Below are 24,860 nucleotides of genomic sequence, written 5' to 3' on the forward strand. Positions count from 1 at the left end.
TGTAAAGGCCTAGTACATAGGGGTAGACTATGGGTGTGTTTATTTACCTTTCAGAATAATATAAAAACCAAGTGCAGTGTGTGTGCCATACTTGGAATTTGTACAAACCAAATATGAGCAGTTATCTATTACTATCATGCAAATTTAAACTTGGACTGGAGACAGCAGTTACAGAGCATTAGCTGACCTTAGAGAAGGCCTTTAAGCATTAAGAAGTCAGTCCAGAAGTATTTAGTAGTTAATGGTAAGACACTGAAAATTTCTCTCATATTCTCGAGAAATAAAGGGAGATTAGTTAACACACTATATGAAAAAATGTTAGTTGTTACTGGACTAGGAACAGATACATGGGAGTTCTTTAAAAATTAAAATTTTTCTATGAAAGCCAATATATTAGCATCTTTCTTCAAAGGGCACAAAAATATTACCATTTATCTCAGCACAAAATGAAAATATCTAAATGCTCTGCAGTAGCAACAAAAATTAAAACGTATATAATTAAGATAAATCGATCTGATGAAAATTACTTAGTAATTAAAATGACAATATTAAAAACTAAAGCAGCAAAAATGCTCCTAGTCAGCATGTGAGGATGAGGACTAGAAGTACATTATTCTGAGAGTTTACATTTGTATGAACAGAAACAAATCATATACAATGACAAATAAAACAATGCAGTGGTGTGTGGTGTAAAGATGGTGACATGTTTGTCACATGGTGATACTGTATTGCTTCTGAAACAAAAGGCTGACATGAAGGAAATAATAAAGAACTGCCTAAGTGCAGAGGCTGACATGTATCTTGCTGCACCGTAAACTGTATTAAGTCTGATCTTGGACAATCTGGACAAGTTCTCTAAACCATCCAAGGATGCTGTAAAGTTAACACGGCCACCCTTTGGGTACAGTACAAAGACTTGAAGGTGGTGCAAACAAATCCCTACAGTACCACAGATACATAATGAGCATTCAAAGAGCAGAACTTAGTGCTATTATCATATTAAAGGTGGAAGCATACCATGAAAGTAGAGATGGGCAAGAGAAACCCATGGTGAAATGGTCTCAGACTCTACATGAGCAGAAGATGGAAACAGGGCAAAAGGCTTTAGAGGCTCTTGTGGGTCAGCTGAAGGTAAGGGGCAGGAGATGGGCCAAGAGTTCTGAGTTAGGACACAGTGGGCATCTTAAGTGAGCAGTGGAGGGGTGAACAAGGCCACCATGGGAAGAATGGGAATTCCAACCAATAGCACACTGTGTTCAAACCTCTCTGCAGGTCAAGGACTGAAGAGAGCAAGAAATGAATATGAAAGGAAAGAACAAAGAAGAAGCACCCAGAGGACTCTACTGGAACAGGATACAGGGACGAGTGCTTGTTATGAGGAGCCAGTGGGATGGGCTCTTTGTGGTAGGTAACAGTTGATCATTAAAACATTAAAAGGCGTTCAAAGCATGAATGGTCTGGAATCCATGTAAGACTACCTCTTCTTGTCTATTTAATGAAATGAAAGGGGGAGTCTAAAGACAGTAAGTCCCAGAACCATGGCTAGGTCTATGACAAAGCTGTACCTATACCAGGGCCCTTGTCATACTTCACTGTCCTCTGCCCACATGACTGTCCCATTCTCTCATCATCACCAAGCCAATGGTTGTTCCCACATTTATGGAGCAACTTTCTGTGTCTTAAAACACACTATGAAACATAAACACAATGTTTTTTACATCAAAAGCTCCCTTTGACTTCAAGATCTTTTGCTGCATGCTAACAGAAGAAAGTGCATTGAGCATTTGTTCAGCAAATGCCCCATCAGTGCCTACTATGTGTCAGGTACACAAAAACAAATAGTACAGATGATCTCATCAAGAAGCCTGTGAATACACTTAGCTATGTAGAGCACATCTGCGAATCCGTATGATCCAGTAAATACACTTTGTTCAGAGTGTCTTGGAAACAAAGAGGCTAGATCTTAACTGGCCTACACAGTGAGAGGGGAAGAGAAAGCCTCACTGAGAGCTGAGACTGGAGAAGACCCCGAGGAAAACTACTGATCGACAGACAGGCGAAAGACCACATTCTTCTCTGCTATTCGGTTGCCTGAGCCTATTAGACTATTCAAATAGTAGAAAGGCCCAGGTACCTGTGATTATTAATTTTGGAGAGGAACAGAGGCATACTGAACCTTGCTATTGATAGATGTGTAGAATATGTTAATCGTAATGCTCATTAGTCAGCTAAGTTACTATTTTCTCAGATGATTTTTCTCCACTGATCATTTTTTATATTTAGCCATTTTTCATCTCCAATGAAATATACTTGTTCCTTAGAGGAGGGAAGAGAGGAGAGAATGAACATGATCAGCTTTCATACACACACACACACATCTCCCATACACATATATTTATGTGTATAAAAAGAATTCTATGCATGTGTTTTTAATGCTTTATGTTATTGGATAAATGTGTTATCACACAATAACAAAAATTTCTGAAATTTATCTAAAGTTATTAAATGAGGTAATTTTAAATACTATGAAAATAATATTCTCCTTTTATTTTTAATTTATTTTTTTTATTATATCTTGGCCTAGGATAAAGCTAGCAAGGCTCAGAAACAACTGCTCAGGACACTGGTCCCTCCCAGGACGGTAGCGGCATTCTACACCTGCCCCCCCCCCCACACCCCTTTCACAAGTGAACTTTTAGCACCTGTGGCCTCAAGCCGAAGCTTTGGGGAAGTAGCACATTTCTGGCATAAATGACTTTTAGAAACTCAGACTCAGATATTCTGAAAGACCAAACAGATCTCAGCTATGCTCAAAAACAGAAGCAAGAAACCACCTCTCATGAGAAAACTGAAGTTAAAGTTCAACATCTTCTTGGAAATGACCAGCAAAAACTGACACACAAGAAGACTGCATCATCTCTGGCTGCCCGAACTTGAAGGGGCCACCTTTACATTTGGGGTGGAATAGGACCCAAATATCATTGAAAATGAAATTTACATGTATTTTTTGTGTCACCAAAATTTTTAGCCCAAAACTATAGGAGAGGGAAAGCGCATACAGTCTGGGGAAGTCCTCACACCATGTTTTCACAGACATTTTATCCTTATTCTTGTTTCCAGAAGGTCAGCACTTCAGAGCAGAGAATGTGGCTCGGCTGACTGAGTGCTGGCCAAGCAGCACGAAACCCTAAGTCCGATGCCTAGCAGCATGTAAGCTGGGCACGATGGTCCATGCTCGTAAACTTCACACTCAGTGCCGGAGGTAAGAGCATGAGGAACTCAAGGTCATCCGCAGCAAGTTTGTTGCAGCCTGGGTACTCGTGACCTTGACTTAAAAACAAAAGTCAGGACTTCGTATCCAAAAATGATTCATATGAGCCAAAGTCTTCAGTTAGGACGGTCCATGCTTCATACCCAAATGCAACCATGGTGTGCTGTGCAATAGAACAGTCCAATCTAAATAAGCGGGTGATCAATGATCAGGCCACACCTTAGACAGCTTGATAACTCCTTATTGTAGCACCCCAGGCCTTCAAGAGGATGACTGTGAGGGTGAGACATGCCAGTGAAACCAGAGAATAATGTTGGCTGCACTATCGCCATCATTGTGTACAAAAGACATGTTAATGTGTCTTCCAGCAGAAACAGAAATGTTTTCAATCTGAAAGATGAAATAATCTCCATCACATTTTGTCTAAGATGACTCCTATATATCAGAGCAGTAATGTATCTTTTTAAAACATGGTTAGCATTGCTTGTCACAGCCCAGGCTCAGACAATGACAGCTTAAAATAATAACAATAGGCTTCTTTGATTCTTCCCTGGTAAGCCTCAAAGAAGTAAAATGAGAAGTGGGGGATGCCTTTTCAACTTCTAGCATTGTGCAATTCACGTTTAAATTGATAATCTAGATTTCATCTTCTGACCTTGAAGAGACTCACTATTTCAATTGTAAAATGCAAATCTCAACCCATCTCCCCAAAGCATTCGATACTGGATTATATGGAAATAAACATACTAAACCGATTGCTTAGAAGGCAGGGTTATAATTAATCCCCAATTCTCCACAAACTCTACTATGCTTTCTATCCCAGTCATTCAAAACCTGAAACTCGGTCCTTTTACACCTGTGGTAATACAATGGAAATTATAACAGAAATTTTCTTGGGTAGATTAATTCTTCTCTCTGTGTTAATTTAATTCCAAATTCTAATTGGTCCATGTTACAGTGCGGAAAGTAATAACAAAGGGCAGAAAGACTAACAGACATACAAGAGACTGATGGTACCAATAACTACCCTGAAAGCTGCCATTTTTCCTTTTAATTATTAACATAAACACTTTCTCTTGGACTGATCTCCCTTTATTAGACTACAGTGGTGCATTGTGGGTGAGGAAATGCAGGCACCCGGATTGGTATGGATGAGAATGGGAGACACTCAGGGCTGCCAGGACTCCCGGGCAACTGGTACTTGATCCATTATGGACTGAACTGATAGTCTTCAAGACTCCCTTTTTCTGAAGACAATGGTTCCGTTTCAACCTTAGCAACTTTACCAAAATGATACAACTGGGTAGCACGGTGAAAAGACTGAAGTGTGACTCCCCCCAAATTCACTCATTGAAGTCATAACTCTTATTGTGACGATATCTGGTGTTGGAGATTTGTAACAGGCACAGATCTAGTCATAGTAATAGGCCCCTCCTAGTGAGATTATAACTGAATAAAGAAACCAAAGATCTGACTTTCTCTGTCCTTGGGCATACACAAAGCAGGTTGTGCAATTGCACAGTAAGATGACTGCTGACTACAAGCCAGGAACAGGACCTTCCAGAGCCTGCCACCCTGGCACTCTGATCTTAGTAGTCAGCCTTTACTATCATCAGAAAAAGACTGATACAGAAATCCAAAACCAGATAGGTAGAAAGACAGGCATGCTCTTGAGAGACATTGTATCCACAGAAAATAGAGCAGTCTTGTTAGTGGTAGTCTCTGTCTGAGCAGGTGTTTCCAAGTTCTTGGAATCTTGTTCAAAGAGTTGAAGAATCACAGACGAATTAATGCAGCAGGGGTTTGATTCCAAAGCAAAGTCTAAATATAGGTTAAATGTGCTGCATGAAAGTGTGATCTGAGAAGGCTTGCAACTTAAAGAGTGCCTGGTCACTGCGACCTGGGTATTCCTTTTGTGAGTCTAGGAGAAGGAAGGGTTGGTTGCTAGGAGCAGGGCATAAGTGATTGCTTTTGACTGATAGGCTTGGGTTCCGTAAGCCTTAGTTCACTACACACATCCTTTACTACGATGTGTATAATTTCAATCATATGCATACCCAATCATGCACAGGTAAGATGATAAAAGTTCACTCAGAGGACATGTTTATCTTACTGTGCATGTACCTAAAGCCATTGCCTGCAGTTGCTGGATAAGTTTCAGGATATGTCTGATGTGAAAAGGACATCAATTAAAACCAAAAGGTTACCTATACCCAACCCCTGGCAACAGATTTCTCCTCCTTCTGGATCCACAAAAAAGGAAGCCCCAAGCAGGGACTCTTGAGCACTCTGGATTAGAGTCCACTGCTCCTTTGTAGTATAGATAACCGATACCTTCACTCGGCTTCTGGAGAAAATTCCTTGCCACCTGTATGTTTCTTTAGTCTTTGAACAATGCTCAAAGAGCCTAGAAACACTAGGTCCAGACAGAGATGACCAGAATGGTGTGGTGTGTTCCTGTGTGTGCTTGTGTTTGTTTATTTTCCAATAGAAAAAAAAATCACCTCTTTTTAATTTTATTTATCTAGTTTTTCCTTTTTTTGAGAACTCACTGTGGGGATACCCTAAAAGGTTAGGGTATATAGTTATTGTAGAGTCAGTCATGAGTGAAATTGGTCAAAAAACACAGATGTTCCTTGTTCCAAAGTAGTTACTGGTTTTATGAAGTTTCTTCTGTAGTAAGCAATTGAACAAAGAATATTATAAATCCAAACCTAAACATATATGGACACAGACAAACAGATTTCATCACCACAGGACAGTCTCTACTGCAGGACTGAGACGTGTCTGATGAGCTCTTGCCTTTGGGTTGGTGAAGCATTATGCAGCAGATTGTAAGAGAGGGCCAAGGGGAGGCTGCAGTTCCCCGTGAGAGGCATGTGGATCTCTCAGGAGTAGATCACCCACAGCTCAAGAGGCAGGACCGGAGTGACCCTCTTTCTGGGCTTGCTGGCTTGGCTGTGTCTTGGTGAAGGCTGTAAAGGCCTATACGTATGGCATCTCTGACCATCTGCCAGGCTGCTATGTGCCTTGCCAGAAGAGGGATGTTTGTGTAGCAGAGTCACAGGTTTCCCTACACTTTGCTGTCTCAGTTCTAAGTGCAACAGATGGTAATTTCATCTCATCCACACTCGGGTTTATGCAAGTTTCATGTAACACTGTTTTCCCAGTGTCTGGGGTTATCACCCTTAGAACAGGAACAAGAAAGTGAGCAGAGCCCTTGTCAGGAGATGGATATGGAAGTTCAGTTTCTGCATATCATAACTTTTAATTGCGGCAAACTAGGAGGCAATCGGGCCTTGTGGCAGAAGAGGACACCAACATCAGGGCAAACTCTTAGTTGGGCATATGTTTACTGTAGCCCCTCTGTACCTGGGCTCTCCCATGTCTCACAACCTACACTTCCTATGTCTCAGAAACACCTGGAAAGGTGAAAGCAGTTACATGAAAAGATCCATGGCTTCCAACATAGAGTAACTTAAAAAAAAAGCCAAAGAGAACTGTGACACCCACCCTGTAAGCTAGGTTTTTTTTCACTTGTGACTTTGGCAAATTCAATGCTTTCTACTGTAACCCACAGGGGTCTGATACACTAGGGCTCACGAAATACTAGTATGCACAGCCAGGTTTACCAGATGGCTATGGTCAAAAGTGAGCATGACCTGGCAGAATAGTTCTGGTTACCTAAGCATTCTCTGTTGGTTAAAAGAAAAAGAGGAAGAAGAAGAAATTGTCAATTTCATTCAGACGATGATTGAGGCAGAAACGAAAGCTCTGCCGCTGACTCCAATATTTATTCTTTTTTGTTTTTTTAAATAAAATTGATTTGGATCAGTTTGAGATAACTGCGGGAATGGAACGTTTTCCTTTCAGGTATGTCGCTTGTTTTTGTTTCTGATATGGTCTCAAAAGGAACACTGCTGATATTTTTTCTGTGTGACATTGTAGTCCTAGAAGAGTTAAAATAAGAAACTACCTGCTTAATCTGCCAGAAAACACACGAGAGGAGCAATCAGCTCTGCAGAGAGTTGCTGGGAACGAGGACGCCTGGCTGCTTTAGGCCTTGCTGATTGTCAGTCTTTCAAAATTCAAGTCATTACCAGATGCTGATCTACTATAATATTGTGATATTTTATCTGATTACACTTACCTGATTGTGCCTTATCTGCTATTTGCCTTCCCATTCTTCCATGTATATTAAATGCAGGTGCTTTTATTATTCTGAGAGCTAGAGAGTGTTGACTGCTCTGAATATAAATGGGGATATTATATCATTAACTTGCTCTGAAAGCAGGGCCATTCACTGTGTAAATCACATGCAAGGTACCTGCTGGAGACACAATAAACCATAATGTCTTGAGAAAGAAAGCCACGCGGAATGGATAAGGAGATAAAAATTTAAGGCATTGTTAAAGAAGGGTAATCTTCAAAATCCTATTTGGTTCTTTCAAACTCTAGCGTTTGTTGATAACACAACCTTTATATTAGAAACTTTTTTAAGTTAGGGAGGCAAATCTTCTGGAAAGACATCACACCATGAGATTTTGTCACCAGTGGAAATGGCACAAAACCCACAACTAGTAACAGTCTGTGGATTAACTGGCTTAGGAGGACACTGCTAGTGCACGAGTCTAAGCTCTTAGAGGACTGTTCTTCGATTTGGCAGATATATTCTAATTTGGATGGGTTGCCTGGACAACACCAACAATGCCAAATGGTGCCCCCATTTTCAGACATTAAAAAGGTGAGAAATTTAGACTCTGGCTGCAAATTTCAAAGGAAGCAATGTGCGGAGAACTGCAACAGAACTGAGCAAGTGCCTGGCTTCCCGACACTCTGAGGTGACATGCTCTGTTTGGCTTCCACTGGATCAGTCTTGCCAAAACTTAATCCACAGTCACTTAAGTTTCAGGAAATCTATTTTCAGAACAGATGTGACGTGAGAGCTGAAATGAGCCGCTGCCCTCTGCTGAAGAGAATATCCGGCGGCCTGCTCACTCAACAGCGTCACACTCCTCTCCTCACACAGCAGATGGGAGACACACAATCCACATTACTTACCTTTTCACTGCCGTGACATAAGGCCACTGAAGGACTGGGGGCATGACTCAATGTTTGGCTGGGATGGATTTTCAGAATTGCAAAACCCGAACAAAAATGCTGAAAAGCAACTCAATGGAGGGACTGCTTTGGTTCACAGTGTGAGGATGTCCATCGCGTAGGAAAGACAAAGTAGCAGCGGAAGTGCTTCTCAGCTGTGACTCCTCCCTCTCCACACTCGAAACAGGACGAAACAGGAAATCAAGCAAGAAAGGCTGGCATTCGATTTGCTTTCTCTTTTCTTCCTTTTTTTTTTTTCAGGGTGGGTCTCCCCATTCAGGTAAGCCTCGCCGGGAACAGCCGGCTAGACACTTCTGGAGGTCTGATTCCAGATGATTTTAAAATCGATCATGTTGACAACTAAGATCAAGCATCATGCTTCCCAGGGGCACAAGCTACAGTCTTAGCCTGAAAGAGTGAGGCCAGTCACATTATTCCGATCTAGCTGTATAGAGAGGGCAGGTATGAGGACCAGTGGGACCAGGAGGAGGAAGTAACCTGTTCATTTTCCTCCCAGGTTCCTGTGGGAAGAGACTCCTTGTGCAAGCGCTGGCTGTTACCCAGACATGACAGTCCATACCCTTACCTGAAGCAACTATGTTAAAGGAAGTCAAGGTAGCCTTCGGATCAGAAAAATCATTAGTGTTATTAAACTCCGTGCCAGAAGGCAGAACAAACTTTGGAAGATGGTCTGTTTTTTTTTTCCCACAATTCTATACCTGCATACATTTTCTCAAAAGAGATATTTAATAGGATTTTTGTGATCTTGTTAAACATACTTGAACCTAAATAAAAGTAATTTTAACTGGCTGCTATTTTACATATTTTAGAAAATCTATTCTCAAAAATCATGAAATTCAGTAAGGCAGAAATAAATAAGTGAGCTATGTCTAAATTTTAAAGCTGTAAGGCTTTTAGCAAAGGAGAATGTATGCGGAAGTCACAAAAACGATTAAAGTTTAAATTTTCTGCTCATCAAAAGACACCATGATGAAAATGAAGATTGATCTCAGAGACAGTGAGCGTCTGAAACACTGACGAATGATATGTATGGCAAAGGACTGCTGTCCAGACCAGCTAGAGGTGGGACAACACAACAGAGAGACAAGCAGCCCATTTAAACTGGCAAAAAAAAAATATTTTCAAAAATATATATTCACTAGTGGCCAGTGACTACATGGAAAGCACCATGTATCTCAGGGAAATGTAAATTAAAACCAAATGGGAAGGTGAGAAATACACCAAAAGAGAAAGATATACGTCTACTTTTTCACTCCCTAGCAGTTTCTGAATCTAGATTATTCTACTCTCGATCCCTGGCCTTTTCTAGCCGAGGATTCCAGATTGATCAGCTTCCCTGTCTAGTTCTTTTCCAGTGTCAAACTTTCCTCTTTTCCCCCTAGATACTTCTACCTCAGGAGACATCAACTGTGCATATAGCCCAAATTTGCTACAATAGCCTGAATGGTATTTTCATTAGCAAACACAAGAAATGTCCAAATACGGTGGGGGGGGGGGGCATCCTCATAGAGGCAGGGGAGGGAAAGTGGGATAGGGGGTTTCCGGAGGGGAAACTGGGAAAGGGGATAACATTTGAATGTAAATAAATAAAATATCCAATAAAAAATGTAAAAAAAAAAAGTCTAAATAACAGAAGTCAATGTTTCTACCTTCTTACTGATAGAACAAAGTCTTTCAGGAGGGGCAATGCTTAAGAGAAAGCTGCACATTATCAGAAAGATACGTAGCTCAGTTTACTGTTCTGTGAAGCTATCACATTATCTATTTCACAAATCATTTTTTGCCCCTGTGAAGTGATATTCCCAATTAAACTTCTAAATGTAAAAAGATATAAAAATTATCCAAATGTAATAGGGTTTTCCAAACATACAAAAATATCTAGAAAAAGCACTCCAAGGAGAAAACTGCTGTTGAAGCTTTAAAAATGGGATCCATGGTGTCTGGGGAGGTCTCTCAGTCAAAGGGACCCATGGTGTCTGGGGAGGTCTCTCAGTCAAAGGGACCCATGGTGTCTGGGGAGGTCTCTCAGTCAAAGGATGGGGATCTCATTTTGAATCCCCAGTACCCATGGAAACATCTGGACATGGCTGGGCATGCCTGTAACCCCAGCATTGTGGAACAGAGGCAAGCTACTCCCAGGAACTCACTGTCTACTCAATGTAGCAAAACCAGTCAGCTTCTGGTTCCGAGAGAGACCTTCTCTTAAAGCTACTAATAAAACAGGAAGGAATATGACACAAATGTTCTTCTCTGGCCTTCACCTGTGAAGTGTGTGCAACACTCCCACACGCACACATATGCACACATACACATGGAAAATGTGACACAAATTTTTAACTATTTAAACTTTTTCTTCCCTCCTTGACTATACCTGTGAAAGAGCCAATGGCAAGTCAGGTGTCTCCTGACACTTCATTCATTGTCTTTGGACACAGAAAAGGAACCATCTATGTCTGTATTTCACTTGAAAGTTCAGTCACATTAACTCTATTTTGGATCACCTCCTATTCACTCAGAATTGGAAATGTAGGCAGGTGCCAGGTAAGGAGACAGGAAGTCTTAGGCAACACTATGAGTTTTCAGTTCCTGTGGAGCATTTACTAGAGAAATGTGGCAGGGCAGGAAAGACTGCTAATGTGTAATAAACAGTTCATGTTAGAGTGAAGCTCATTAAAACTGTTCTAAAGAGAGGTGAAGGACTAGAGAGATGACTCTGCACTGCTACTCTTTCAGGGGATCCAGGTTCCAGTCCCACCACCCACATGCTGGCTCACAGCCATCTGTAACACAGTTACAGGGTGTCCAATCCCTTCTGGCCTCCATAGGCTACCAGGTGTACAAGTGGTATAGAGACATGCATGCAGGCAAAATTCCATACACATAAAATAAGAAAGAAAGAGAGAGAGAGAGAGAGAGAGAGAGAGAGAGAGAGAGAGAGAGAGAGAGAGAGAGAGAGGAGAAAGGAAAGAGAGAGAGAAACAGAGAGAGACACAGAGAGAGAGAGACAGAGAGAGAGATGCAATTCCCTCATGCAAGAAGCTTGTTGAGTTCCAGGAAGTAAACAACTGAAAACTCAGGAAGTTCCTGAACCTGACAGGATGCACTAGCCCCTGACTCTGAGAGCAAATTAAATACTAAAGGCAGCTCGGAGACACTCCCTGACAAGACATGATGCCTAGAAGAAGCTCAGGTCAGCTGAGCTACCCATCAAGCTGCCTGCAAATTGTGCAGCCTGATCCAGGTTTCTAGATTTGTAACCATGCTAAGGGTAGGCTCTTGATGATGCCACAGTCGTTGAGTCATTTCTTCCTCTTTAAGTTACCCCTCACGCATATTCCTATACATAACCCCAATAAGGCTCACTGGCTCACCAAGTTGGCTCTTAGTGGGATCATTAATTTGTTGTCACATCTGCCCAGTAACAGTGCTGAACAACACAAGTTCATATGCATGCTTTTATGTGTGTATGCTTTTATACACATTAACTGACATACACATAGTACATGTCACAAAACAAGGTCTTATAAGTATGGCCAAAATAATGTAACAAGACTGCCAAACCTTTTTTGGTTTTTTTTGTTGTTGCTTGGTTTTGGTTTTGGGTGTTCTGATTTGGTTTTTCAAGACAGGGTTTCTCTGTGTAGCCCTGGATGTCCCAGATTTGCTTTGTAGGCCACACTGGCCTCGAACTCACAGAGATCCACCTGTGTCTGCCTCTACCTCTGCCTCTTGAGCTGGGATTAAAGGTGTGCTCCACCATGCTCAGCTACTGCCAAATGTTTTAATGGTAGAGTTTTGAAGGTCATCAACAAAACATATCAATTTCTCATCCCAAGACACTATGTCAAATTCAACTCATTTGAACATTCATAGCTAACTTGTACAATAGCATGGAAAGGTGGTTTTGTAGACCTAGCACGGTAGGATGTTCCTCCCTGCTCTGTACTTAAAATACAATATGCCCTCATATACAGTGCTCAGCTGATGACCTATTAGCCTTTGTTGTAAACTCTCTCATCTCTACTGATATCCAAGCATCTAGGTTAGAAACAAGGGCATCCTTAAAAGTTAGAAGTTGAGCAGCTATTTGCTTACAGACTAACTCATCCATCTACAGATTGATCTCTGCCAAATTCTCCATGATTCTGTTACTCTGTTATTTATGAGGAGCCGTGCCTTCATGTTTCAGAAATTGCCAACCCGTCAGCACTGATGGGTATGTATTTGTCTTGCTCACTCAGCGGCAAAAAACATACATAATAAATTCTTAGGAATGTTATCTCTTTTGTTTAAAGCCAAAACAACTGTTGAATTATTGATTGGCCACAGAATCTGTTCATAGGTAGAAGGAAATACCACTTGTTAAAGATGAGAAGGACTTTAGCACTTCTGTGTTTACAAAATCAGAGAAGTTTTCATGTTCTAATCCCAACATCTAGGAGGCTTTGGCAGGAGGCTCATGTGTCTGAGGCCAGCTTTTAGCTATATAGAGTGTTCCAGGCTAGCCTAAGCTACAATGAAAAATAAGTAACACATGAGAATTAAAATAAGGAAGAAGCTGGGCAGTGGTGGCGCACGCCTTTAATCCCAGCACTTTCGAGGCAGAAGCAGGCGGATTTCTGAGTTAGAGGCCAGCCTGGTCTACAGAGTGAGTTCCAGGACAGCCAGGGCTACACAGAGAAACCCTGTCTCGAAAAACCAAAAAAAAAAAAGGAAGAGTGTTTCATGACTAGGAAACTATTCCTGAATACCCTTCAATTATTTTAATTCAATTATTTCTTACAGGAAGATGGCAGCAGATCATTGGCTAACTGTCCATTTGATTAAAAATAATAATAATAAAATAAAACTTGTGATTCTTAACCCTCCTAATGCTGTGACCCTTTAATATTGTTTCTCATGTTGTGATGACCCACAACCATAAAATTATTTCAGTACTGTTATGAATAATAATGTAAATACCTGATAAGTCACACACACACCTGCCCTAGAGGGGTCACAATCCACAGGCTGAGAACCTCTACTTTAAATAAACTTACTGCACTTTTATACTTTAGTGTAGCATCTGCCTTTGTATTATGACACTATCATATAAACATTATTTTAAAGTATAAAACAACTGTACATTCATTTTATTTTATTTTATTTTTGCTGTTTAATAATGGCCAAAAGCTGCTATCATTCCAAGTGTATCAAATCCTATTTAATACAGGGGGGGGGGGGAAACAAGATGTTAGCATACTATTTTATCATCAACAAAGAAGTCCAAAAAGAAATTTTTAAACTTTATACCAGCATAAAATACCTCTTTTTGAAAAGCTAACGAATAGGGAAAACAGATGAACTAAGTCAAAACACACTGATAAAAGAAGCAGGGGTGGCCAAGTGGCTGCTAGGTGACAGGCCACTAACACTTTTAACAAGGGTAAACATTTTCTTGCATAAAACAAAGTATAGATGAATAAACTAATGTAATAAGCAATGCATTCTATCAGGCAAACAAGGTAGCCTTTTATTTGCTGAGACTCCCTGCCTGAGCTTGTGTTGCACCGCAGTGGAAATCATCATCGTCGTCGATTATAGATGATCAATACATCACTCAATCACCATCAGAAGAGTTTCTTCTTGAAACATATGCAAATTAACAAAGGGATCCGCAGGCAGAGAGTGTGCAGAGAGGGGGAAGTTTGGAGCACTCAGTCCTAAAAGGGATGTCTTCAAAACCCTCCCCTGGAGGCTCAGGGATGTATGCAGAAGAGAAGGCAGAGAGATGCTAAGAGCCAGAGATGGGGAGTGACTCCAAGGAACCTGTGTCTTCCAGACCCAACAGGACAGATATGCATATTCATGCACAGAGACTGTGACAGAATGCATAAAACCTTGTGGTGGTTTGAGTATGCTTGGCTCAGGGTGTGGCACTATTAGGAGGTGTGGCCTTGTTGGTGTGGGAATAGCCTTGTTGGAGGAAGTGTGTCCCTCCCGGGGTATGGAGGGGGACTTTGAAAGCCTCCTCCTAATTGCCTGGCAGACAGTCTAGCTCTTAGCAACTTCTGCACCATGTCTGCCTGCCGGCTGGCATGCTTCCTGCCATGACGATAACAGACTCAACCTCTGAAAGTATACACGAACCCCAATTAAAGGTTGTCCTTTATAAGACTTGCCTTGGCCATGGTGTCTCTTCACATCCATGAAACAGTAATTAAGACAAACCTATACAGGTTCAAATCAGAGAGAATCCTAGCATGAAGAGGAGGAGGTTAGTATAAAGTCCCACCCCGTACCAGGAAGGTATTTGCAAACTGATAGCTGTTGGGAAAGAGAAAATCAGTTTCCCCCAGTGGAGTGTCACTGGGTCTATCAACCACACTGCAGGCCACGCCCCACACTCAGGAATAACTAATTGACCAACACAGCATAGACTTCATGGTTTGGTTTTGTTTGGGGGACAGAGCAGTGGATGCTTTTGTTTCCTTTTGTTTTGTTTTTGTATGTTTTCATTTTCAGTTTGTGGGCTGGTTTAGAGAGACAGAAACAGGCAGAGAACATGAAGTTGGATGGATAGAGACTGGGAGGAGCTGAGGGAGACATGATCATTCATTTGATTATATTGGATAAAAAAATGATTAAAACATAAATTTGAAAACAAAAAGACAATGCTTTGCTATGGGGAGCGGGAACCCAGACCAAATGGCTCCACATCTGCAAAGAGTGTGAATGGCTCAAAATTTTTAAGATTGGGGTAACGTCTTCTAAATCAGAAATCAAAATGAAGTAGACAAAGGAAAGTCTGCATTGAGGATGCACTCTGGTGTATACAGCAAAGTTACACACATTACACACATTACTCTCTTGGCTACAGACAAAGGCCAGTGTTGGAGCTTCTGAGATGGTGGCCAAAGACCCAGCTCCCCATGGGCCCGTGGCTAACGGTGCAGGTCTGCATTCTGATGGCAGTTTCAAGGCACTTCACTGTATTTTAACTTGTGAAGTGTGATTGATAATTAATATGATCAAGAACTTTACTTTCTTCTCTTTCAAGAATTTGACAATTGATCTCCCATATAAACATAACCTAAGTATTCTCAATTTTGATTAACAAACCAAAAATCAATACAAACAAATAAATGAACAAAATGCAAATGATCCTGGAGTTTCTGGAGTGCTACCAATCTTCTTTTGTTTAACTGAAATGGTAATAAGATATCTGTTCAATTTATATTACCTGGACATTAGGACATTAAAGACACAACAACGGCTATTTTGACCATGCTTAATGAAGTAAAGTACTATCGGGATGACTGAAGTGGCAGGTGTCTCAATACAGACATTAGAAAAACAAAACAAGCAAGCAAACAAACAAACAAACGGGCCAAATGGAGAGTTAATAATTGAAATATACAAACAACTTAAAAGACTTTAAAGGATACTGTATGGGATTAACAGAAAGGCTGAGATGAAATTGGGATGAATCAGTCAATTTTAAGGTAATCTACTAAATTACCTAATCAGAATAAGAAAAACCGTTTTACTTTAAACAAAGCCTTAGGGATCTTTGTGACAATGTCAAAAGGCCTAATACAGAAGTAGCTAGACTTGCAGAACAAAAGGAGACAAAAAAAAAAAAAAATAAAGCCAATATTATGACGGTAAACAAAAGGCATATTTCCCACAAGAGAGTAACAGCTTACTCACCAGCTTATTTAGAAACTACAAAGGCCAGACAACAATAGAACGACATCCCAGTGCTGAAAGGAGGCAACTCGGGATTTTATTCTCAGTGAAAATACCAAAAATGAATGAAGTGCTCTACTCTGCTCAAAATGGAGTAACAGGAAATGGGTTTGCTCATTCATAAAAACCAAAACCCAGAGAGAGCATAGGAAACATGAATTTCCAGATATGGCAGGACAGAAGCAGGGACCAAACAAGGTATGGCCTGCAACCGTTTTGAGACTGTCTAGGTAACAGATAGATCAGGGAAGCAATGGAACCCCAGGTAGAGCACAGATCACTCCCTCAGTTGAGGAAGTCATGTCTAAGTCCAGAAAGTGTGCAAGATTTCCCGGGAAAGTGCAGCAGACGTGAAAGAGAGCAATACAAAAAGAGAGAACTCAATGTCTGCCACGGACCCCACAAATATGCAGCTGAGTACCAAAGCAACCTGAGGCCAAGGAAAGGTGGGGGTGGAGTGGCTGTGCCCCCACTAGGCCAGGCACCGTGCTGCTCACTTAGCCATGTGGAGTTTATGGATTAGACACAGAGGGTGTCTCAGTACCAGGGAATCGTTAGCCATAGGTTGAATATAATACAGTTCTGCCTGCCAGATCTCAAAAGCAAGAACAAAAAGCACTATACTCTTTATAATAACTATGTTTCGATAAAAGGTTCATTATTACTTATGCAATTAAAATGTTGCACAGGCAGCAAAGTAGCATTCAGAATAACTGGCATTCCATCAACAGTTGCTAGGTGGACAAAGATAAAGAGTTCAACTGAAAGAAGCCTAGAACTACAATTGCAGAACTGCTAAGAGTTAGGAGGACAAGCACCATTTAAAAGAGGTTTCAGAGCTGATTCCAGAAGCGTTCAAGGTCGGGTGGACAATATACAGAGTTCTTAAATACTCTAGCACGAGAAACGCACTGAATGGGATCAACACCAGTTTAGGTTGGTGAGTTTAAAAGACTGATAATGAACAAAGCACTAGTAAGATGTGCTAAAAATACAGTGTTATCTATGTATACTTGGAGTGCTCAAAGAAAAATGTAGGGCAATAAGACTATTTGTAAAAATGATGGACTCAAATCTTCCAAATGTGGCCTAAAAAAAAATAGGGTGACAAATCTAAGAATCTCAGTGACCTCCAAATGAAAGAAAATAGGAAGAAAATGCAGTAAACCACACTGCAGTCAACTTATCCAAAATTAGTAGTGAATAAAATTCTAGGGTTTATAGATGACAGAGTACTGATTGGGGGGGTAAATACAAGGAAGTACTGATACATGTGACAACATGGACAGATGAACAGTAAAATTAAAAAGCTAGACACAAAGCCAGACACCTATTATATGCTTCCATATATATGACCTACTCCGGGTAGGCAAGTCCAAGTATAGCCATTGTATCCGTGTTGCCAGGGCCTGAGAGAAGGAAGGATGAAGGAATGCTTCATCAGTAAGATGCATCTTTTCCAGATTATAATGATTTTCTAGACTTAGATAATGGCAACGCATAATTTTGTAAAAGCCACTGAACTGTACACCTTTAAAGGGTGAACTTTACATATGTGAGTGGCATGGCAACCAAACGGAGAGGATTAAAGTGACAGAGATACACTGAGGAGCACTGCTAGCCCAACGCACTTTGACGCCACCAGAATACTGTAAAAATGCCAGAAGGAGCAGTTATAAATTTGCAGAGTTTTAAGTAAAAGAACAACGAGATTTAATTACTGCATTTAAGTGTTTTAAATGTAACTGCTACAGAAGGTGAGATAGCTATTGTAAGAATAGAAACAGGGCTGTTAAACTATCAAATATTTTCCCTATCAGCTGACAGAAAGAAGCTGTCTCTTAGCCTGATGGCAATGAAAGACAGAAGATGAATCACTGCTGGTGGAAACCAATTTATTTAGTCCCTCCGAGTGGGTTATTTATGACTTGTCAACACGTGCTGTTAGTGCAATTAAACATAAAAATCTGATGTTCTCTCCTCTCTATAACTCCACCCTTTATAAAAGAATGGACAAATTTAGAACATGGAAATTGTATTTTAAGTTCTTTGTGCGTTTTGCTATTTTGTTGAGGTGCTATCACACACCTGAAATAGCCATTGCTTTGACTTGATAGATCTAAATGCTTACACAAGGACTGTCCATTTCAAGATAACGCAAGCCCCCACATTTAAAACAATGAACTGATAGAATGTTTGTTGAAAGCCCGAGACAGCAAACTCATGGCTAATGAAAAATATGATGACTTAACCATTGTGTGAACAATCTCTTGCAAATAAAGTATTCTGCTCATACTTACTACATGAACAGCATGTTATGAAATTTCACTTTGTCTAGGCCTCCAAACCATTTACACATACACGAAGGTCTTTCTTATACCATCATAAACACCAGAGCTAGAACAGTAACTATTAAACATTTGGGAGAGCAAGAGGGTTGTAAGCAGTATTTGTTAACTTTGTCACTTATCTGCCAGATTGAACAGCCTGTCATTCCTAATGATGCTCTTCATTGAACTTACACCTTTATTTATTTGGAGTTTTTAAAAATTTATTGATTCTCTTTATATTCCAATATCAGCCACCCCTTTCCTCCCAGTACCCCTCATGCAGATCCTCCCCTATTCCAACCTCCACACCCCCAACCCCACTACCCACCCCCACTCCACTTATCTGGAGGGTTTTTTTCTTAAGGGAGCATTTTCTTTTTAGATTCTATGCATACAAATGTTTTGCCTGCATGTATGCATGCACATCACATGTGCCCCTGCCTGGCACCTATGAAGGTCAGAAAAGAGCATCATATTCCTTGGATCTAAAGCTATAATGGTTGTAAAGCACAACATAGGTGTTGGCAACCAACCTTGGGTCCTCTGCGAGAGTAGCAAGTGCTCTCAACCACTAAGCCATCTCCTCAGGCTTGTCTTCTGTTTTGTTTTTTGAGATTGGGTCACACTATCTGGCCTGACTTTCTTGGAGTTCATTATGTAGACCAGGCTGGTCTTGACTTTAGATTCACTTGTCCCTATCTCCCGAGTGCTGAAGCGTGAGCCACTATGCTTGCTTAATTTATACTGGATTGGCCCTGAATCAAGGTCAGCAGTTTACTGAAGCTGTTGGTCTGTCGGCCATTTCAGAAATTTGTAAATCTAATGGTCAATTCATTAAAAAGAAACATCTGGCAAAAAAGAGAAAGAAAGAAAGAAAGAAAGAAAGAAAGAAAGAAAGAAAGAAAGAAAGAAAGAAAGAAAGAAAGAAAGAAAGAAAGAAAGAAAGAAAGAAAAAGAAACGACCCCTGGAAAGCACCAAACCCAGCTCACTAGCTCTCGGCCTCTCGGAGCTTCCAGCAATAAACATGTGCATTAAGTGACATCAAGGGACTAAGGACCAGAAGTGCACAAACCATTTCTTTCATTCTATTGTTGCAATGAAAAAGAATCCCATTGTTTCCAGCAAGCTTAAGAGAAGGTGATTGCAGCCAAGACTCAATTCAAATCCAAATACATGTAAATGTGTATAATAATGTGTTTTCAAATAGTTGTCTGAGGTTGAGGCTACTTTTACCTAGTAAATCAAGAATAAAGTCTTGATATAAGCTTGAATAAAGTCTCCTTGACAATACATTTTTACAACAAAATCTATTTGCCAAAATTGCTCCCACTTCTTGCAGACTAACCTCACTCATCACTAGAAATACCAATTAGCATAGGATACATGCGATGATACTTAGAGTGGATATCACTCTTGGGGAACGATGTTTGCCTTTGCTTCTTTCCAAGAACCATCATCGTCATTCTGTCATGTCTTTCACTACCAGATGTCACCTGTCCCTGCTGTGTGTGCTTCCCCGTGTATCTCCCAACACCTCTCACCTGCAACATTCACCGAACCTTTGGAGTAAGCAACCATAGTTAGCAAGTGTTTTAGAATACTAAGACTTTGTAATTTCATAATTATATGTAGAATATCTTGATATCTTAAGGATATGGACCAGCCCCTTGGTTTTCTTATTTGTGAAAATGTTTTCTCTCCAGATTGCAGCATGCCTTTTTTGTTTTATTTCTTATATACTTGGAAAATGGAGTCTCATATACTTATCACTGTATAGTCTACTTAGGGAAAAAGTTTGCATACCATTAATTTAATTAACAGATCATAATTTAGAAATAAGAAAAGCAATAAACTATTAAATTATATCTAGATAGACTCCGCCCAATAGTGTTCTCTGTTGTCCAAGAAAGTTACAAAAATCCAAACTATTTTAAAGAAATTAGGAATTAACAAAAAAAAAAAGCTTTTCCTAAATATAGAAAAATCTTCCACTTCAAAATAAATCAATATGTATGTACTTTTGATAACCAAATCCCATTCGTGGAAAATAGATACAAGGAAAAGAACTACATTTGAGTAATTACATACACTGAAATGATTGTGGACTGAAAAACCCTTAGATTCTTCACTGCAATTCAAATAAACATTAAAAATGAGTTTGGTCTATTCACAGAAACCAATTAAATGCAATATTTGAAACAAGATCTCAGCTAGTCAAAAAACAAACAAACAAAACAAATAAATGTGAGCGCTGGAGAGATGGCTCAGTGGTCAGAAGCACGCCTGCTCCTGCAGAGGACCAGAGTTAGGTTCCCATCTGCCTGTAACTCCAGCTCCATGGCCATCAGACACCTTCTTCTGGCCTCTGTGGGCACTGTGCTCAAGTGCACAGACTCACACACATTAATATGTACAATTACAAAAAGAAAAAAAAATCCTGGGCCCAAAGCCCATGAGATGTTTCAGCAGGTAAAGGCACCTGCCACCAAGTCTGATGAGCAACCACCACAGGGACTGACATGGTTGAAAGAGGGAACCAATTGCCATCAACTGTCTTCTGACCTCCACACGCACAAGTAAATATAATACAATTAATTTTTTTTAATTCTGTTTTGGTTCTATGATTATAGAGCATTTCTGTTTAAAAATTTAAAAAACACGATTTTAAGTTCATAACAACTTAAAATTACTTTTCAATTATATTTTACTAAACATTTTTATGAAGGTCCTTGTGGATGTATATGTGGGTGTGAGTATGCATGCACATATATCTTCAGGAATGTGGAAGCCAGAGGTCACTCATTCACCATGTTTTTAAACACAACATCTCTCATAGGTCTGAGGATTGCCAATTAGACCAGGCTAGGCTAGGCTGTGAGGCTAAGATGTCTGCCTCCTTGCTTGACCGCCTCAGCACTCGATCACAGGCATACACCACCACACCCTGCCTTTAAATATGGCCTTTGTGAAGCTAACTCAGATCCTCTTCCTCATTGAGCTATCTCCCCAGCCCCTCCTCTCTTCCCAGTCCCCCCACATAACCCTCCATCCCCCCTTCACCTTCTTCTCTGAGAAGGGGGAGGCACCCTCTGGGTACAAATTCACCCTGGCACATCAAGTCAATGCAGGACTAGGCACATCCTCTCCCAGAGGCCAGACAAGGCAGCCTTGTTAGGGCAACAGGATCCACAGGCAGGTAACAGGGTTGGCCTCCACTCCGGTTGTTGGGGGAAACTTGAATGAAGACCAAGCTGCACATCTACTACATATGTGATTGGGGAGGGGGAGATAGGTCCAGCCCATGTAATCTTTGGTTGGTGGTTCAGTCTCTGGGAGGCCCCAAGGGTCCAGGTTAGTTGACTCTGTTGGTCTTTCTATGGAATTCCTATTCCCTCCAGGTCCTACAATTCTTCCCCCAACTCTTCCACAAGATTCCCCTAACTCCCAGAAGTTAGGCAGTCAACAAACCTAAGTGTACTCACTTATAAGTGGATAGTAAGTTTCAATGAGCAATTAAGGGGATAAAGTGACCTGGGGGTGGTAGTGGTAGAAGTGATGGCAGTGCACGCCTCTGATCCTAGCACCAGGGAGCCAGAGGGGGATTTCTGAGTTTGAGGCCAGCCTTATCTACAGAATGAGTTCCAGGATAGCCAAGGCTATAGAGAGAAATCCTGTCCCAAGGAAAAAGAAAAATGAAAGATGAGAAAATACAGAAGAAAGGAGTTCCTAGTGGGGAAGAGGAGCGCACAGAACGACTGTTCAGAAAGGGCTGCCTCAGAGCAGGCTAGTGCTGAGCTAGTCACCCGAAACTTCTGCTCACAGAGTTCCATAAGCTCTAGACACTGACGAACCAGTCAAATTTTTATTTTCTAACAACTGCTCAGAAATAAAAGGCAAGTAATTTCAAACCAATTAGCAATAAAATGTGTTCAACACTGATGAATTTACAGATTTACTGTTAGAGAAACTGTAATTTTGAAAGTTCCTGGATTTCACAACAATGTGCTTAATTAAAGGTTAATTTTGAAGGTTCAAAACTACCTATCAGCAGCAACATGTTTATCCTTCATTAAGGACATGAAGCTTTAGAAACAATCAGCACTGGCTCACAAAGCAGTGGAGTCACGCAAACCGAGACCTTCTATTGTCAAACACCCATGTAACAGAGCCTGCAACTGGTAGAGGGGCACTCCACTTACTCCAGAGAGAAACCTATAAGCTACACGAGAGAATTTTTTTTTTGACACATGGACTAAAATTCATCTCCTGACAAAACAGAATTTCAAGTCAGACAATTTTCCATGTCCAGACTGAGGGGGAAGAATGAATGTTAAAGTGGGCGGCGGTGTGAACTGTACGAACAAGGACTGCAGTCATCAAAGGCTGAGTAGTGTCCTCCACATACAACCATGCAATATTTAGTCTTTTTTTTTCCTCCAGTGACTAGAGCAACAATCTGATAAACTAGTGCAAAACAAAAACCAGTTTTTTACACACTGCAGAATACATAACTACTCAGTTTACATAATTTAAAGTTAATAGCTGGGAAGAACTATAAATATAAAATTTGGCAAGAAAATGCAGTATTTTAATGTTTAAATTTAGCTGCAAATAAGGAAATACAATAAATGCTTTTTCTCTTTTAAACATTGCACATTTTTATAGAAATAAAAAAGGATTATATCATAAGTAAAAGTTCCCATGCTCAAATTATAATTTGATATCTTAATCTTATTGAAATATTATTTTCTTCCACATTAACTAATAGCAAAATCTTGCAAAAAGCTACTATGCCAATGTTATCAATAAGACAATCATTCTGAAGTTATCTTTTCCACTAAGAGTTAGAGATTAAAAAGTATGTCATGCTTTCTGATGCATCTGGAACCTCTATAGGCACAGAAGGTGTTTGTTTGGATGGTCTTTAGCATACCTTCTATGTTATAATCAGCCTGCAGACATTATAGGCAGCAGTATAAAGTTATATTATTCTGGTGATCCTGAATATCACAAAAGAAACTGAACCTTATTTAAAACTCTCACACTGAAAGTGTTTACTTAGGGCAAACCCATTACAAGATTTCTTGGTCTTTTTTGAACTTTGACAAAAACATATTCTATACAGAGAAAATATGCTAAAATAAACAAGTGTAAGAATAACATAGCTTGTAGTGACAATGAATTCTATTCTCTTAATCTTTTAAAGGAACATTAAAATATTGGTCCTTTTAAATCTATAAAGTTACAGGTTTTAAATCTGAGGCACTTTCCACTTTAAGGCTTGCTTACTGCCTCGCTACTGTGGAGTCTCCTATCCCCATTCCTTCCCACTCTATAAGCTGCCTTTTCCTTCTCCTTCAGAATCTTGCTTTCCACATCTCCCAGACAGGTCATGCCCCTCTGGATCCAAGGCTTTCCTTACTATACATCCAGGTTCCCATGATCTCCTTGCTCCAACTGCCAACTGGATTGGAGAGCACAGCAAAAGGCAGAAGAAAACAGCCACGAGTGTGCTGCCTCTTGGATAGTGTCTGTGTAGACAGTAGCCAATTCTCCTAATAAAACTTGGGATACAACCTGCAGCCTGCAGTACCAGTTCAATGAGAAAACTCAACAGCTCATACCTCTAACAACTTAATTCCTCTCGTGAACACTGTCTATGCCTGCATTGGAAGAAGAAATGCTATTAGAGCAAAAGAAAGATGCACTTAACAAAGTAGTTCAGATATGCAAGCCTCAGAGTGGGAAAAAAGTAACCCATTAACACACACACACAAACACACATATGCACAAACAGGTACAGGAACATGTACACAACTGTCACCCCCAAAAGTTACTCCCAAGTAATATTGTGGAAGATCTTCCAGACAAAGACCTTAAAAGAATGATTTGAACTATGCCCAAACACCTTAAAGAGTATATAAAATACTTCAAGAGACCAAAACAGTAAGCTAAGTGAAATGTGGAGGCTAATCCAAGGTGGAAAACAGAATTCAGTAAAGGCAGGAATCGCTGCAGAAGAAAAGTAAATTGAAATGATACTGGAAATGAATATGTCAGGTAAATGGAAGCTCGGGGTGGGGGGGGATGGCCTCACCAACAGAATGGATTATGTGGGAAATGGTGCTGGAAGACAACGTGGAGGAACCAGGCCATTCAGGGAAGCCCAACACAAACATTCTTTTAAAACTATGAATGGGACACAGTAGAGTTTTGGGACACCATGAAAAGACCTACCTTCAAAGTAGGTGCATAGAAAGGAGACTAAGACAACAAAGAAGATGTAGAGAATTTTTCAGTAACATCAAAGAAAATTCAGAGAGACGCTTTTAGGTACCAGAGACCTACCAATCATTCAATAAAACTGGACCAGAAAAGAAGTTCCCCACAACATATTAGAGTTAAA

At 40.4% G+C, this 24,860-nt stretch overlaps 1 long non-coding RNA gene across 5 annotated transcripts in view; it reads right to left on the reverse strand.

Moving 5' to 3' along the window:
- The window catches only part of LOC115489886, a 36,171-nt gene that overhangs the window by 8,408 nt on the left and 2,903 nt on the right, over positions 1-24,860 (reverse strand). The window contains exons 1-2 of one of the 5 annotated variants that reach the window (XR_003955057.1): positions 8,333-9,864; positions 7,422-7,601 (exon numbers count right to left, since the gene is read on the reverse strand). The exons of 1 other annotated variant lie outside the window; for it this stretch is intronic. This is a non-coding gene — a long non-coding RNA (uncharacterized LOC115489886). Of the gene's footprint in view, positions 1-7,421; positions 9,865-24,860 lie in introns of those variants that run through there. 3 more of the 5 variants (XR_003955053.1, XR_003955054.1, XR_003955056.1) reach the window with 3 other exon arrangements.

Source organism: Mus musculus, chromosome 4 (assembly GCF_000001635.26).
Source record: "Mus musculus strain C57BL/6J chromosome 4, GRCm38.p6 C57BL/6J".
Classification (NCBI taxonomy): Eukaryota; Metazoa; Chordata; class Mammalia; order Rodentia; family Muridae; genus Mus; species Mus musculus.